Source organism: Bombina bombina, chromosome 1 (assembly GCF_027579735.1).
Source record: "Bombina bombina isolate aBomBom1 chromosome 1, aBomBom1.pri, whole genome shotgun sequence".
In the NCBI taxonomy this organism is placed as follows: domain Eukaryota; kingdom Metazoa; phylum Chordata; class Amphibia; order Anura; family Bombinatoridae; genus Bombina; species Bombina bombina.
Window position 1 is genome coordinate 368,681,738 of NC_069499.1, and position 16,873 is coordinate 368,698,610.

The 16,873-nt window shown below is 38.5% G+C and overlaps 1 protein-coding gene across 1 annotated transcript in view; it reads left to right on the forward strand.

The window, feature by feature from the left end:
• The first annotated feature begins 1,099 nt into the window (after positions 1-1,099).
• The window catches only part of LOC128645335 (histamine N-methyltransferase-like), a 96,113-nt gene continuing 80,339 nt past the window's right edge, over positions 1,100-16,873 (forward strand). Inside the window, exon 1 of the mRNA XM_053698258.1 lies at positions 1,100-1,228. The gene's annotated coding sequence lies outside the window, so the exon portion shown is untranslated. The remainder of the gene's footprint in view (positions 1,229-16,873) is intronic.

The following is a 16,873-nucleotide window of genomic DNA, read 5'->3' on the forward strand; positions in this document are numbered from 1 at the left end:
GGAAGCATCCCCCTAAATATACATATTTTTATTAAATATGTGTATAGTGTAAAACTTTATTTTAATATGTTTTCCATGTGTTTTTTAAAACTTTTATTTTAGCCCTAACACTTTACTTTAGGTCTCAGGTCCTGCTAATTCTCCTAGTGCTATTTTGGCTTTACATAGAATGCGACCCCTAATTTTCATCTTGTAATATGAGAGATGTTTAGCATGGTCACAATATCCATTGAAAGTTTAGGGTGTTCTAAAGTTATGTTGGCCATGCTAAAGCTTCTCTGGTAATTCTGTTTTAATATGGACTTCTAATATCAATTTGCGCACAAATTTTAGGGCTGTCCAGTGATATTGATATCCTTCCCTGTACTATAAATAGCGCTCCACTTGTAATGTGGGCTTGAATTGGTATTTTAATTATGACTTACCACTGACATTGATATGGCATCTGATTGCCATTAGGATACATGAGCAGTTTGTCTGTCTTGGCTGCCAGATAAGAACTTAGACGTAATATATATTCTGATAAACAAATTGTTAAAGGGATAGTATACACCAATTTTCATAAAACTGCATGTAATAGACACTACCATAAAGAATAATATGCACAGATACTGATATAAAAATCCAGTATAAAACTGTTTAAACACTTATTTAGAAGCTTCCACTTTAGCTCTGTTAAAAAGGTAGCTGGAACACCCACTGCAAGTGGAAAATAGCAGACACTCCCCCCTTCCCCTGCATATGAATAGACTCTTTACACAAACAGGATCAAGCTGCAGTAAGTATACATAAGTATTCTCCTAAAACTTTGGGGCTTCGTTAGGAGCAATGTTTAATCAGAGCAATGTTATATAAAAATAAGCAAAACTATACTGTACATTTAAAAAAAAAACTGTATGGGTTATATAAGTTGATCATCTGCAAAAAATTTATGCAAAGAAAAATCTAGTGTATAATGTCCCTTTAAACTTCTGCATTCACAAGCAATTATGTCTTTGTGAACTGAAGATCGCATCTAAACAGGTTAAACTGGTGAAACTGGTTGAATGTATGTATTTCATGTGGAAAATATCACTTAATAGCTAAATGTATAGTACCCTGACTCCTCCTTACTACAGGTATCCTTTTATATATGCCTACACTGTGCAACTACTCTAAGAAAGGAAAGTTTACCAAAGTTTTGAAGAACTACAGAGGTAAACTACTCTCAACTGAGCCTCAAGTCTAAGTAAGTAGATTTTCTTAATATAGTTGTTTTTTTACTGAGATATGCAGTCAATTTTTAAACATATTTATGATCACTATAATATATAAGCAAATGGGTTATTAATTTATATTCTAAGACAAATAATTCATTGGAAACTGGAAATGCATTTACATATTTTACTCTTTAAACTTTTTTTTTCTAATTTAAAGGGACAGTCTACTCCAAAATTGTTATTGATTAAAAAGATAGATAATGCCTTTATTAACACAGTTATATTAATATACTTTTTACCTCTGTGATTACCTTGTATCCAAACCTTTTCTGACAGTCCCCTGATCACATGACATGTTCTCTATTATCTATTGACTTGCATTTTATCCAATTAGTGCAGTGTCTGCCACAACCCACAGGTGTTAGCACAATGCTATCTAAAAGGCTCACATGAACTAGCACTCCCCTGATGTGAAAAGCAAATAAAAAAACATGTGATCAGAGGCTGTCTTTAGTGGCTTAGAAACAGGCAGACATTTAAAGGTTTAAGGTTATAAAGTATATTAATATAACAATGTTGGTTGTGCAAAGCTTGGTAATGGGTAGTAAAGGTGTTATCTATCTTTTTAAACAATAACAATTCTGGTGTAGAATGTCCCTTTAAATTTGCTTTTTTTTCATTGAGTCTCTACTGCAATATTCCACAGATAAAATGAGTGAAGAAAAATTTTGAATTTATAAAAAAATATTTTAAAGATATTTTTGCATTCACATTATTTAAGATATAAAGCACAACATACAATTGTACAATATAGTCAGTGGTTTTTAATATTTGTGCAATGGATAATTTTAATAAATGTATCTTAGCCTTAAGTAATGTATGTACACCAATGAATTTTAATGTTGTTAAAGAAAACTATATTTTATAACCCATATTCCCTTTAATCACTATGGCATGAATATCCCATAAAATAGATGTTTAACTTGCATCTCATTTTATTTTATTTTAGCAAAACAGAACTAATTTTTAAAGGGACAGTAAATCTAAAAAATAATGTTATATAATTCTGCACATAGTGCAGAATTATATAACATTATATTAATGCTATCGTTATAAAAGTTTATATTCCCTTTTAATTTTTTTAAAAAATGTCAGTTTTTCAGACCTGCTCTCTGCGCTCTTCTGAGCGGGTCTGTTTTTATTACACAGCGCATCGGGCCAGACAGAGCAGAAGCGAGCTGCACTTAGTGTTATGGCGCGGTCGGGCTGGGTTGTGACTATACAGCTGGCCCGATGCGCTGTGTAATAAAAACAGACCCGTTCAGAAGAGCGCAGAGAGCGGGTCTGTAAAACTGACATATTTTAAAAAAATTAAAAGGGAATATAAACTTTTATAACGATAGCACTAATATAATGTTATGCACTATGTGCAGAATTATATAACATTATTATTTAGATTTACTGACACTTTAACGCTTATGAGATATTTCACAATGTCACTTATAGAGCAGTCAGTTAGCAAACAAACAATTAGTGGTTTAGATTTTTATTAGTTTAGTGTTAGTTTGCGATCATGGGGTACTTAGGTTTAGGAGTATCCGATAGGCAGACGGCAGTTATTCAAAGGGATTGCTTACTATATGGTCGGCCAGAGGCGTAACTAGAATTCACAGGGCTCAGGTGCAAGAATCTAAGAAGCCCCCCCCAAAAAAGTGAATTTGATACATATCTTTTTTTATAGCTACATGAATCCATGCTAGTGATAGCGGTATTTTAACTCTATCTTTGTCTAACATCCTTTTTTTGTCTAGAAGCATTTTATTAAATTGTACATTTTTTTACTATTGAGAACAGTACTACATCGTTTTAGCTCATTTGAACTATCATAGTGACCATCTCCTTCTTACATTCTTCGTATGTTTAGCCTCTTAAGCTTGTTTTAGCGCTCACTCCATATCTTTTTCACTGTTACCCTTTTTAGTCCGCTAGGGGACTTATTTGGTAGTGAGCTTTAGGCCGTTTCTATAGCGCTTGGGTTACTACATACTTAGTATACAAAAGGGTTACATACACAGGTAAAGTCCATACAGATATTGCAGATCCTGAGCAGAACATGGTGGGTGAGCCAGTCAGGAAGGGCAGATAGACCCATGTAGTCCATGAGCTGCAATATGAATGGCTCTCAAGCTGGACCAGTTCAGTCATCCCCTTGTTGGAGGTTATACACATTAAAAATAGATTCTTAGTGCAATTACAGACTCTAACAATTTGGAGCATGTCATTTTAACTAGAATGTCCCATATTTAATAGCTGTAAGATTTTTAACCCTGGAATTTTAGAGAAAAACTGGCTGGAGAATTTTAGTTTTTTTTAATTTACCTATCAATATATCTACAGAATTTAAAAGTAAAAAAAACAGCAGGGTGCGTGCAGCTGCCAGGATGCTCTGGATATATATATATATATATATATATATGTATATATATATATATATATATATATATATATATATATATATATATATATATATATATCATTTGGGCGAACGGGTTAATTTCCTGCTTATAACATAAAATATTTTAAACAGATCATTAGAGTTTTAACAAAAAGTGCAGGATTGCCTGGTTTCAAAGTCAAGATCATTCCAATTTATTGAAAGTGTGTTTGTTATTTTGGACATTTTTCAGTGACAGTTCTAAGGAGGTGTAGAACTCAAATCTTTTATTTTATAGCCCAATTGGGCTCAAAATTAGGGTAAAAGTCCCTCCCTGCCACTGTCCATTTAGCTAAGCCACATCCCCATTCTATGTACCCTCATCCCTTACACCGGACCATGCCTCCTGACTTCTGAAATCCATCCACTGAATGCTTGTGACTGCACCTCCACCCTACCCAGTGATGTACTGTGATGTCAGAGGCTGGTGAGGCACTGGCTGTGATATGCCAGAGAAACACATATATGAAACCAACAGAGGCAGCTTAAATTTAAATAAAGCAGGTTGCAGGTCCAATTTACTGCTATTATTAAATTTGCTTCATTCTCTTGGTATCCTTTGTAGAAGGATATGCAGCAATGAACTACTGGGTGGTAACTGAACACATTAAATGAGCCAATGACAAGAGGCATATATGTGCAGCCAACAATCACCAGATGCTCCCAGTAGTGCATTGCTGCTCCTTAGCCTACCTAGGTATGCTTTTCAAATGATACCAAAAGAAAAAAGCAAAATAGATAACAGAAGTCAAATGTAAAGTTGTTGTTTTTTTATCTGATACCTGAAAGAAAAAATGTGTGTTTAATGCTCCTTTAACATTGTAAAACAAATTAACATTAATCTACTAAAATACAACTTAAATGGACAGGAAACCCCAAAATTTTATTTAATGGTTTTGATAGAACATACAACACATCTAGTTAGCCAGGCACCAATCAGCAGCAGCTCCCACTAGTGATATGTGTGTATTAGTATTCAAAAAGGGATACTAAGAGAAAAAAAGCACATTTAAAAATAGAAGTGAATTTAAAAGTGTCTTAAAATGACATGCTCTATCTCAAACATTCAAGTTTAATTTTTACTTTCCTATCCCTTTAAGTCACACATTCCAATATGTATTCTCTATTAGTTGTTATCCTTCCTTATAAAGCAACTGCAATTGTATTTCTTAAAGGGACATGAAACCCTAAATTTTTATTTCATGATTTAGGTAGAACAGACAATTATTTGAAGCTACTTTCCAGTTTACTTCTTTTATCTAATCTCCTTCATTATCTTTGTATCATTTGTTGAAGGAGCAGCAATGCACTACAGGTTTCTAAATGAACACATGGGTGAGCCAATGGCAATCGGTTTATAGATGCAGCCACCAATCAGCAGCTACAACCTAGGTTCTTTGAGGCTCCTGAGCTTTCCTAGATAAACCTTTCAGCAAAAGATAACAAGAGAAGGAAGCAAATTAAATAATAGAACTAAATTGTAAATTTTCTAATTAATTGTATACCTAATCTGAATCATAAAAGATAAATACACACACACTAACACCGCTAGAACTGAGTATATACACATACAGCTCTAGAACTGAGGATACACACATACACTGACACCTCTAGGACTGATGATACACACATACACTGACACCTCTAGGACTGAGGATATACACATACACTGACACCTCTAGGACTGAGGATACACACATACACTGACACCTCTAGGACTGAGGATACACACATACACTGACACCTGTAGGACTGAGGATACACACATACACTGACACCTCTAGGACTGAGGATACACATACACTGACACCTCTAGGACTGAGGAAAAACACACATACACTGACACCTCTAGGACTGAGGATACACACATACACTGACACCTGTAGGACTGAGGATACACACATACACTGACATCTCTAGGACTTAGGATACACACATACACTGACACCTCTAGGACTGAGGATACAGACATACACTGACACCTCTAGGACTGAGGATACACATACACTGACACCTCTAGGACTGAGGATATACACATACACTGACACCTCTAGGACTGAGGATACACACATACACTGACACCTCTAGGACTGAGGAAAAATACACATACACTGACACCTCTAGGACTGAGGATACACACATACACTGACATTTCTAGGACTGAGGATACACATACACTGACACCTCTAGGACTGAGGAAAAATACACATACACTGACACCTCTAGGACCTAGGATACACACATACACTGACATCTCTAGGACTGAGGATACACACATACACTGACACCTCTAGGACTGAGGATACACACATACACTGACACCTCTAGGACTGCGGAAAAACACACATACACTGACACCTCTAGGACTGAGGATACACAGTTTCAATAGTGACTTTCTTCTGCAAATTCTTCAGGGCTGCACAGAGGCCTAACCTGGTCTGGTCCTTATGCACCTGAACATTTAAATCTCAGAACTATTTAAATATTAAAATTATCTTAGGGAAATTTTACTGTAACAGACACCAGACTGACATAAATGTCGAGGTGGAGGTGGAGGTTTCAAGGTTTTATAAGAAGCATAAACAGAGAACTGGACTAATCACATACAAAGTGCTAAAGGTGGGCTGGTATGATGGGTACTTTTTTTCACTTGTATAACATCATAGATTTGTTTGTTTTTATCACAAATGCAAACATACAACCCACTAGTGCTAATAAAGTTTGAGCTAGCTTCTGTCTGTATGCCCCCACACAACCTAATTAAGTATCTGACTCCCCACTCCTAAACTGTCAGACGCCCCATTGCAATAATACCCTAAACCTTCAGACCTCCCTGCAAAAAAACCCTTAAACTGCCAGGTCCCTACAACTATAAACCCTAAACTGCCAGAAACACCATTATTATTAACTCATAAACTTCTAAAGCCCAACCTCTATTAACCCCTTAACCACCAGCTCACTCTGCTATAAAACCACAGTCCCAGACTCCTTACTCCTATTAACAACCTAGCTGCAGGACCTCTCACTGCTATTAACTGTATAGTCAATAAACCCCCCTCTTATAACTCCTAAACTGATAGACCTCCATCTCAAACATTTTTCTAAGAATTACACCCCATGAATTAAAACCCAGGAAACACATAATACACTTCAGGGACCCTCCTTAACTAATAAAACCTAAAAAGACCACCTCCCCCAAGACTCCCTAAGCATTGTATTACATTAAATATACTACCAGAAATAAAAAAGATGCATTTAAATATAAAAGCCCACCTAGATAAAATAAAATCACCCCATTTAATGTACCAAATGTACATGAATAATAATAAGTCTGGCTCTGCCTCATTGGTCAGTTCTATATATTGTGTGTGTTGGCCTTTGGTGGCCATTGTCAAAGGTTATGGATTATCCATTGCAAATGTAATCATTTATATATGCTCAAAATGTCACAGTCTCACATGCAATATTTGACACTTTGCCCTGTTACATTTTCTCATCCTAGAAGTAATACTTGTGTCTTTACACAGAAAATGCCTCTAGTAACTGTTAAAATAAAAAGTGATGTGTTGTATACTACTATACAAGGAAGGTGAGAAGGTCTAGTGGAATTGGAAGGAACCTTACCTGTCCTGAGCTGATGAGGTCCGGTCGGTCATCAGACAGAAGACTGAGAGACTCTGTCACTCCTGACTCCACCGGGTATCCAGGTCCACCCACTTGGCACTGGCTCCTCCACCTGAGTCCACCACCGTTCTCCTCCTGAGTCTCACTCTCTCTCCTCCATAACCGCAGCTAGCTGACTCACTGAGCAGAATTAGTGAGCACTAAGCACTTTAATTTTTACAGCCCAGGCGGGCACCACTGAGGGCAGGGCAGCACGGGCACGCAGTCGCACTATCTGCAGCAGCAGCAGCAGCAGCTCCCTCCAACTACTGAGCTACTGAGTCTTTCTGCCAGTCTGACTGTGTCGGCGGCGCAATGTCACACTCCAGACTGTCACTCAGCAGCCCAGCAGGCATGCCTCCCCACAGTGCTGAATGCTGATTGGGCAGATTGGCTGAGTGATCGCCATGGGGGGGGGTACACTTGGGGGCATGGCATAAAAGTAAGATGAAAAATATTTTTTTTTAAATAAATATTATTTGAAATCTTTTTTTTCCCTGATTGGACAGGGGAAGCGCTGCCTCCTCTGCCTCCTATTACTGCATGTCTCTGATAGATAGCTAGACCATTATGCCACTGACAAATGAGGCAAGTAGGCAACTTGGGAAATGGAGGCCTGCACTGAAATAAGCATTGACATAACTGCTAGGGGTTTTCGAGTGATCCAGTTGCTGCTATCATTGACAGATATTCTTTGTGTCCTCATATATAATTATACAAACATATTTATTGCAGATCTGTGCAGAACATCTGACCATTTAATAGTTTTAGGTAGGAACCCTTTAAATATGTCAAGGGAACTTGTAAATCAGGAAAAATCTTAAATTATAATTATAAGGAAGCCTTATTATTCTATAGTAGTTCTGCTTACATACAAACTCAGTACATACGAGTGGTGTCTTGCAGGGGAATAATATATTGTAATACTACAAATGTACAGTGTTTTTTCACTATAGGCAGGTTGTTTTGCCCTCGATTTTTGGTTTACGGCTATAATCCAGTTTTGCTGATGATTACATTCATTTTTGTAACCACACCTACAAAGTGTGAAATGAATGTTTGAGCAGAACAGCAGCACCAAAAATAGACAGCCTGTTTGGCCCCTTTGGGGCTTATCCCTCCATTGTGTTAATCTTAGCAAAAATTAAATATACTTATATGTGCAAAACTGCAGGGCCGCCACTAGAAATTTTGGGGCCCCTGACTTAACCATTGATCAGGCCCCCCCCCCCCTCCTTTGACATGTGCAATTTTTGACCAAGTGACTAAAACGCATTTGCACTTTATTCTTAAGTGTCTATTTAAACTTGGAAATGTTGTAAAGGTAGTAACATACAAACACACAGACACACTCATACACTGAAACACACAGACACACTCATACACTGAAACACACAAACACACACACTCACACATAAGGATTCACATATAGACACTCTAGCAGACATGCAAAGAAACACACGTAGACACCCAAACAGACACTTAGCACTTGTTTACATTGACCTGGCAAGTAATGAGGTAGACTACAGTTTTGTAAAAAAAAAAAAAAGGAGATTTAGAAAGCAAAATATGGAGTTCTGATTATCTTTTTGTAAAGGAAGATGCCAACTAAATGATGACAACAGCATGCAGTGGCTGAATGGAAGGGCCCTGAACTGCCTAAACAATAATTTAAAGGTTAAATGGTGGATTAGGGGACTTCCGGAAAGGTCTCATTATTCTCAAAGTCTGTAGAAAGATGTGAATAATCAGTAGTAAGGTCAAAATGTCCTAAAAAGGAACAGACAATGAACACACACACACAAAATCAAACACAAACTTGCACATACACCCAAGGAAACACCGACAGACAGCCTCAGAAAACACACAAAGACATACACACACACACAGAGACACCCACAGAAAACACACAAAGACACACACAAAGACATACACACACAGAGAGATAACCACATAAAACACAGAAAAACATATACATACACACACCCTCACTGAGACATCCACAGAAAACACACAAAGACATACACACACCCTCAAAGAGACACCCACAGAAAACACACACTCTCACAGAGACATCCACAGAAAACACAGACATACACACCCACCCTCACAGAGGCATCCAGAGAAAATACACGAAGACAAACATACACACACCCTCACAGAGACACCCATAGAAAAAGCTCAAATACACATGCACACACCCTCACAGACATCCACAGAAAATGCACATACATACACACCCACTCTCACAGAGAGACTCACAGAATAAAAATACATACACACTCTGAGACACAAACCAAAGCACAAAGACAAACACAGACACCCACAGAAACACTCACAGGGGGAAATATGTATGCATCTTGCATCCCCTAAATCAACAGTGTGTGACTTGCATGATAAAAACATGCAGAAATTTAGAGATCACTTTTTAAAGAATCATATTTGTAAATGTGCAAGTAAAAATAATTCTGTGAATTCAAAATTGTTTATTAATGATCTGCTTAGATGGCTAGATGAAGAAAAGTACTTTTAAAAGGTTGACATATGGTTGTTTTATTTTTCCCCAACCAGAAGCACAACTTCAAATATAGTGTACAAATGTTCCCATCTGTCAGCTGTACTTATGTTTTTTGAAAATGCTGTACTCTATATGGTCTTGGTGGAACCATAAGCTGTGGTACTCATACCATTAGATCTGGTTAAATGCAGGATTTAGGCTTGTTGGTATGTATTTCAAAATTAAGTCAGCTGTAGTGTAAACTGAACAGTTTTAAGTTAACCTGTCTCATTTCAAACACTGAGCAATCATAGTCTGAGAGTATAACATAGTATGCAGATGTAAAAATCTTAGATAAAATGCCTCCTTGCATCTGGAAAGTCCTTGCATAAAGGGGCAAACTGGAATGTAATATATATAAATAAATAAAAAAATGCATATTTGCCAAAAGGGCACCTACCGTTTGTGTATTGAGGAGGAAACATTACTGCATGGTTTTAAATATAGAATTTCTACAGCATTATCAAATAATCATAAATACACTGCTGCTAAAAAATGTGTTTTTATGGACCCCTGGCCCCACCATACAACTACTACCACACTGAAGTTATAATCCGAAATTGCACAAAGAAATAAAAAAAACATTTGCTTAGTAAGTGTCTGACTCAGGCACACACTGTACAAACAAAGTGCCAAGTCTGTCTCCCACTGTGCATAGTGGTTTAGTGCACACTCAGAAATCCTCTCAAATGTTAATACTTTACTCCTTGTAATAACATTTCCAATGCTGAATTAGCACTCTGCTGTAGTACCCACTGGTACCTCATGGGGCCCCCCTGGTCCATTGGGCCCCTGACAGGAGTCACCCCTGTCACCCCCTGATGGAGGCCCTGCAAAACTGCAACACTTATAATTCAAAATCCATTTCAATATAATGGGCAGCCACATAGCAAAGGGTGGAATGCTCGAGGACATCAGCATCAACCATAAGGACTTGAGTGAGAAAAAGTCCCAATGTAGCGAAACAGGCTGCGTATGGTTGATGCCGTGATATTTATGTTTAAATCATTTTTATTGAAATTTTGCATAGTACATATTATTCCAACAGTCTTTTCATATAAGATTAACAAAACTATGTACTGACAACAGATCACATTACCATGTCCAATCATGATAATATAAACTGGATATACTAGTGCTATAGTCCTCGACCACTCTTAACAGTCTTGCTGATTCACCGTCTCAAAATATGTTTGAAGGTTAAAGACTACAGTGGTCTTCCCTACCATGAATTGATCGGAAGCATGTGGAGCAATCTGGAATAGAGCGACTTTTCCTTCTGGAGAAATATATTCCTCCCTGGGGTGTCCACATGGTCCAAGTAAATACCCATATATAAATATAAAAAAAATAACAAATAACAAAACCATCAACAGAAATAAGTAGCCTTCAGGATATCAGAAACTCTGTTTGAATTTAAATGTTCTCAACAAAAATACCCATTGGGACAGTCACCACTTATCAAAAGATAATATCTATTGTTTCTCTATATGTACATAGGAGAATGAAAACATCTAACCAGCGTATTCAGATCCATTCCTGAGTGTCCAGTAGAACCAAACCTCATCATTAGCCTCCTTAGTTCCCAGAGACCAAGATGCTGACTCATACATTGTGCATATAAATTGAATCTTATTCTTAATTTCGGGCCACGGGGGTAACCCTATCTTCCAGTATTTCGCTATGCATGTTCTTGTTACCGTGCATAATATTTTGATGAAGGTATTGATTAGTCTATTACACCTGTGAAGTTGGGTTTGAAGTATTGCTTGTGTGATAGTGAGATGTATTCTTTCATCTAATATATAACTAATCAGCGAGGAGAGCCTTCTCCATATGTTCTGTATGTCTGTATAATCCCACCACATATGTCTATATGTACCCAGTTCTTTACATCCTCGGTAACATAGCCTGGAGCCGTTAGGAATCATGTGGGAGGATCTTAAAGGGGTTAGATACCATCTGAACATTGTTTTTAGGGAGTTCTCTTTTAGGTCTGCACTCACTAGTCCTCTACCCGCTGAGGTGAACACCTCATTCCACTTATCTCTAGTCAAGGTAAGTTCTAAATCTGCTTCCCATCGGAGTAGAAGTGGGTTTTTAGAGGCATCGCCCATTTTTTGCATCGCTATATATATTCTACTAATGGAGTGTTTTGGTCTGTTTTCTTCTAAACAGATAGTTTCCAACAAGGTCCTAGGTCTGTCTGCCTTTAGTTTAAGATATTTATTCATGGAAGAGGAAACCTGAAGGTATAAATACTATTGTAACTTAATAGGGTGTAGTTTGTCTTTTAGCTGTGGGAACGTCATAATTTTGTTTTGTATCAGTAGGTCTGCTACACGGTATAAACCCTTATTTTCCCATTTGTCTATATCTCTATGGAACTCCTTCGGCAGTAGATATCTAATGGGCATCAGAGTGGATTTAGGGGGGCACATTCCCCTTCTCATAGCCCATTCAGCCCATATATGAGTAGAGGTGTCCGGCACTAAAGATCTAATTGTAGTTTTCTTATTCACTACGGTTATCTCATCCCATAATCTAGAATCACTAGATTCTCTTCCCTCCATCACCGCTTCTAGTTTGATCCATATAGCTTCCTGTTTTAAAGGATGTCTTGGGCTAGTCTAGCTGTTCTGTAATAATCAAGTAAGTTAGGATTCCCAGGCCTCCCAGAGATCTATGGGTCATCATTAATTTATGTGACATCCTTGCTGCATTGTATGCTTGCCAGCTCTGGTTGTAGGAGTTAAATCAGGAGGGCCCTAAAAAGGTAGAGGAGGCATGGTAGGACATTCATCTTAATCGTGGAGATTCTCCCCAGCCAGGAGAAACCACATTTCTTCCAATTTAGTATGTCTTTTCTAATTGATTTATATAGAGCGGTATAATTCAACTTATACAATTGCTTAATTTTAGTTGTTAGGTGAATACCTAGATATTTAAGGGAGCGTTTAGCCATTCGGAGTTCAAAGTTTACCTCTATTAGTTTTTGGGTATGAGGAGGTATTTCTATAGGGAGCATTTCTCATTTGTCTATATTTACACGGAAGCCAGATATTACCGCAAATTTGGTGAGCACTTCAAATAAGTTAGGGAGGGAGATAAGCGGCTTAGTGATCATGAGTAAGATGTCATTTGCGAAAAGGGTCAATTTATACTCAGAATTTTTTATCTTAACTCCCGAGATATCTGGGTGCCCTGTCTCGCACCACTTAGGATGGGGAATGGTTGTGATTTATAGCTTGCAGAGGATACTTGGGCAGTAGGTGAATCATATATTGCCTTCAGGGCAGTAATAAATGAACCCTCAAATCCCATATGGGACAGGGACATCTGCATATATTGTCAATCAACTCTATCAAACGCCTTCTCCGCATCCAGCGCTAGAAGCAGAGAAGGTGTCTGGGTCTCACTCAAGAACTGGATAACATTAATTAGTCGTCTTATATTATCTGGGACTTCTCTATCTTTAATGAATCCCACTTGGTCCATATGGATCATTTTGTGCAGGATGTGTTTAAGCCTATTGGCTAGAATTTTGGTAAATATTTTTAGGTCTTGGTTTATGAGGGAAATTGGCCTATAGTTAGAACATTTCTTTGGGTCTCTACCAGGTTTGGGAATTACTATAATTTTGGCTTGTAATAATTTGGGAGGGATAGGATATCCCTCCATAATATGATTGCAAAGTTTGGTAAGATGTGGCACTAGGGTGGTTTTAAATCATTTATAATATTCACCGGGAAGCCATCTGGGCCCGCAGCCTTTCCTGGTTTAAGGTTCTTAATTGCCAATATCACCTCCAAATTTGTTATGGGGGCATTCAAAGATTTTCTGTCTGCATCTGAAATAGCAGGTTGAGGGGTAGTAGCTAGGAACTCGCTGGTAATGTTTCTCACCCCAGGGGTATGTTTAACCTTATGCCCATTATATAGTTCCCCATAGTGTTCCGCAAAGGTGTCTACTATCACCTGCGGGTGGGAAGTATATCTTTTGTCTGGTTTTTCTATGACTGGTATCGCAGTTGCTTTTTGGCGTTCTCTGGTTTTATGTGCTAGGAATTTATCTGGTTTATTGGCGTATATAAAATATTGACCTTTAAGTCTGGTGATTGCTCTACTGGCTTGAGTATTCAGGTGTTTTGCTAGGGTCGCTTTCTTATTCTGTAGGGTTTGTAGGATGGATTCCCTCTTGGTCAATTTGTGTTGTCTTTCTAGTATATCTATGTCTTTGTATAATTGGGCCAGTTGAGTCTTATTCTGCCTATGTTTATGGGCTTTTTCCTGGATAAGTAGTCCCCTAATGACTGATTTGTGAGCAGCCCACGAATATATAGGATTGGAAGTGGAATCTGTGTTTATCTGCCAATATTCACTGAGATGTTGGGATGTGTTAGAAAAAGATAGTGGATCCTTGTGGATTGTGGAGTCATATGTCCAGGATCTGACCCTGTTGTAGTCAGTTACCCCTTTGAGCTTAAGTGATAGTATAGAGTGGTCTGACCAGATGCATGGGTGTATAGTGGAGGAGATGAGTACAGGTTATAGGATCTGACTGGTATATATGTAGTCTAGCTTAAAATATGTATTGTTTGCTGCTGAGTAAAAAGTAGTATCAGACGTTATTCCATTTAAGTGGACCCAAGTGTGCACCAGGGAATGTGAGAAAAGAGAGCCCTGTATTGACTTGACTATACTGATGCATCTAAGCTCCTTATTGGAAGAGGGGCTAGGTAATTTGGTCATTGGTTTGGATATGGAGGCATTGAAATCCCCAGCTAGTATTATTCTAGATTGAGACCATTGTGTCAAGACGTGGGCAATACTCTCAAAGAATATATGTTGGCTTTAATTGGGTGCATAGACGTTGCACAGTACTACCTCCATGTTATTAAGTTGTCCCTTCACTATAAGATATCTGCCCTCTGTGTCTGCTATTGTGGACTTATGGGTAAAGTCTACCGTGGCATGAAGGAGAATAGAAACTTCCCTTTTCTTAGCTTCTGCAATAGCATGGTAGTGTTTTGTAAATCGCTGGGCCCAGTATCATGGTATTTAAGGTTTAACAAAGTGGGTTTCCTGAAGGAACAGGATATCTGCTCCAATGGAGCTGTATTGGTTCATTGCAGTGTGTCTCTTAATATTTGAATTTAATCCCCTAACGTTATGTGAAACTATATGTAGTGTGTGCATTATTTACCTGTGCAGATGAGGGTAGCTTATATACCTGATTTTTAGGCCGGGTGTGTAGATTTGGATGTTACATACAGGTATTTGAGGTATAACATTTCTGGAGTCTAGTGGTGAGTCTCCAAGAGCTTTGATATCCTTCAACAAAAAACAACAAGTTAATAACATTAAGTTAAAATATAAATAAAACAGTTGAACAAAATGATCATCCTTGGAATTGGGATCAACCGCTAACATTTAGCGAGAAAGGCTGCTACTAGCGCAGCATGTGTACATGGGATTACATACGTCATACTTCAAATCTGAGAAATTATTAATTCTGCTCCTAATGTTCCTATATTGGCTTATCTCAGAGATAAAGTGAACATAAACTCTAACATATTATCAGATAGCATTTTAAGGAAAACATTGCAGATTGACTGATCATAGTAAAAGGATACACTGAATGAATGTTCCTGGAGACCAGGGGTGTTGTTTCTCAGGGGCTGCTTTCCAGCCCTCAGATGTAAGGAGAGTAATCATATGGTCCTCTGAATTAAGTTTCAAGTTTTTTGTCTCTTGCGGTTTACTTTGAACCATTTTGGTATATTAGTGTGTGGCTTCTTCTTTGCTGTCTGTTCTGAGGATGTTGCCGGAGTCGAAGATGGGATTGTTGGAGCCTCCAAACCTAGAACACCACACACCTCCTCCATATTTTCTGGTTCCCTGATGGTGATAATTTTGGAATCTTTGGTGATGTAGAGTGCAAATGGGAACCCCCATTTATAGGGAATTTGATGTTTACGAAGAAGTGAAGTTAGCGGCCTCATTGTGTTTCTCCGCTGTAGAGTTCGCAGTCTGAGATCTTGAAAGAATTGCACTACATTGCCCTGGAATTTAAATGTCGGATTCTTCCGGGAGGCCTGTAAAATCTTTTCTTTTTCCTGGAACAGAGCGAGTTTAATTATAATGGGGCTTAGTTATCAAGCCGTCAACCTCAAATACGCTGGAATTCCGCAGCGTATTTGTGGCGAGGCTGATTCGCCTTAGTTATCAAAGGCTTCAGACCGGCAAAAGTAGAATTTTGTGACGTAAGCTTCGATCCGCCGGACTCCGTCCGACACAGATCGATTCTTACGTCACTCCAGATGTTCCGCACACAAGTGCGGCACAATCTCACTACTTTTGCTAGTTATCAAAAAACTAGCAGGTATGCTCTGCACTTTTACGGCCCAGCGTACCTGGTTTTCAATCCGCCAGCCTGGAGGCGGCGGATCCCATAGGAATCAATGGGAGTCTGACCATAGCGAAAGTACAAGTTAGCTGCTGCCAGATATCCCATTGATTCCTATGGGAGCTGTCTACACCTAACACCCTAACATGTACCCCGAGTCTAAACACCCCTAATCTGCCCCCCTACACCGCCGCAACTAAATAAAGTTATTACCCCCTAAACCGCCGCTCCCGGAGCCCACCGCAACTATAATAAATGTCTTAACCCCTAAAACCCCGGAGCCCACCGCCACCTACATTATACCTATTAACCCCTATCCTGCCCCCCCTATACCGCCGCCCTCTGTAATAAAGTTATTAACCCCTATCCTGCTGATCCTGCACCTCGCCGCAAATAAATAAATAGTTTAACCCCTAAACCGCCGCTCCCTGAACCCGCCGCAACCTATCTTAAATTTATTAACCCCTATCCTTCCCCCCCTACACCGTCGCCACCTATAATAAATTTATTAACCCCCTATCCTGCCCCCCACTACACCGCCGCCACTGTAAT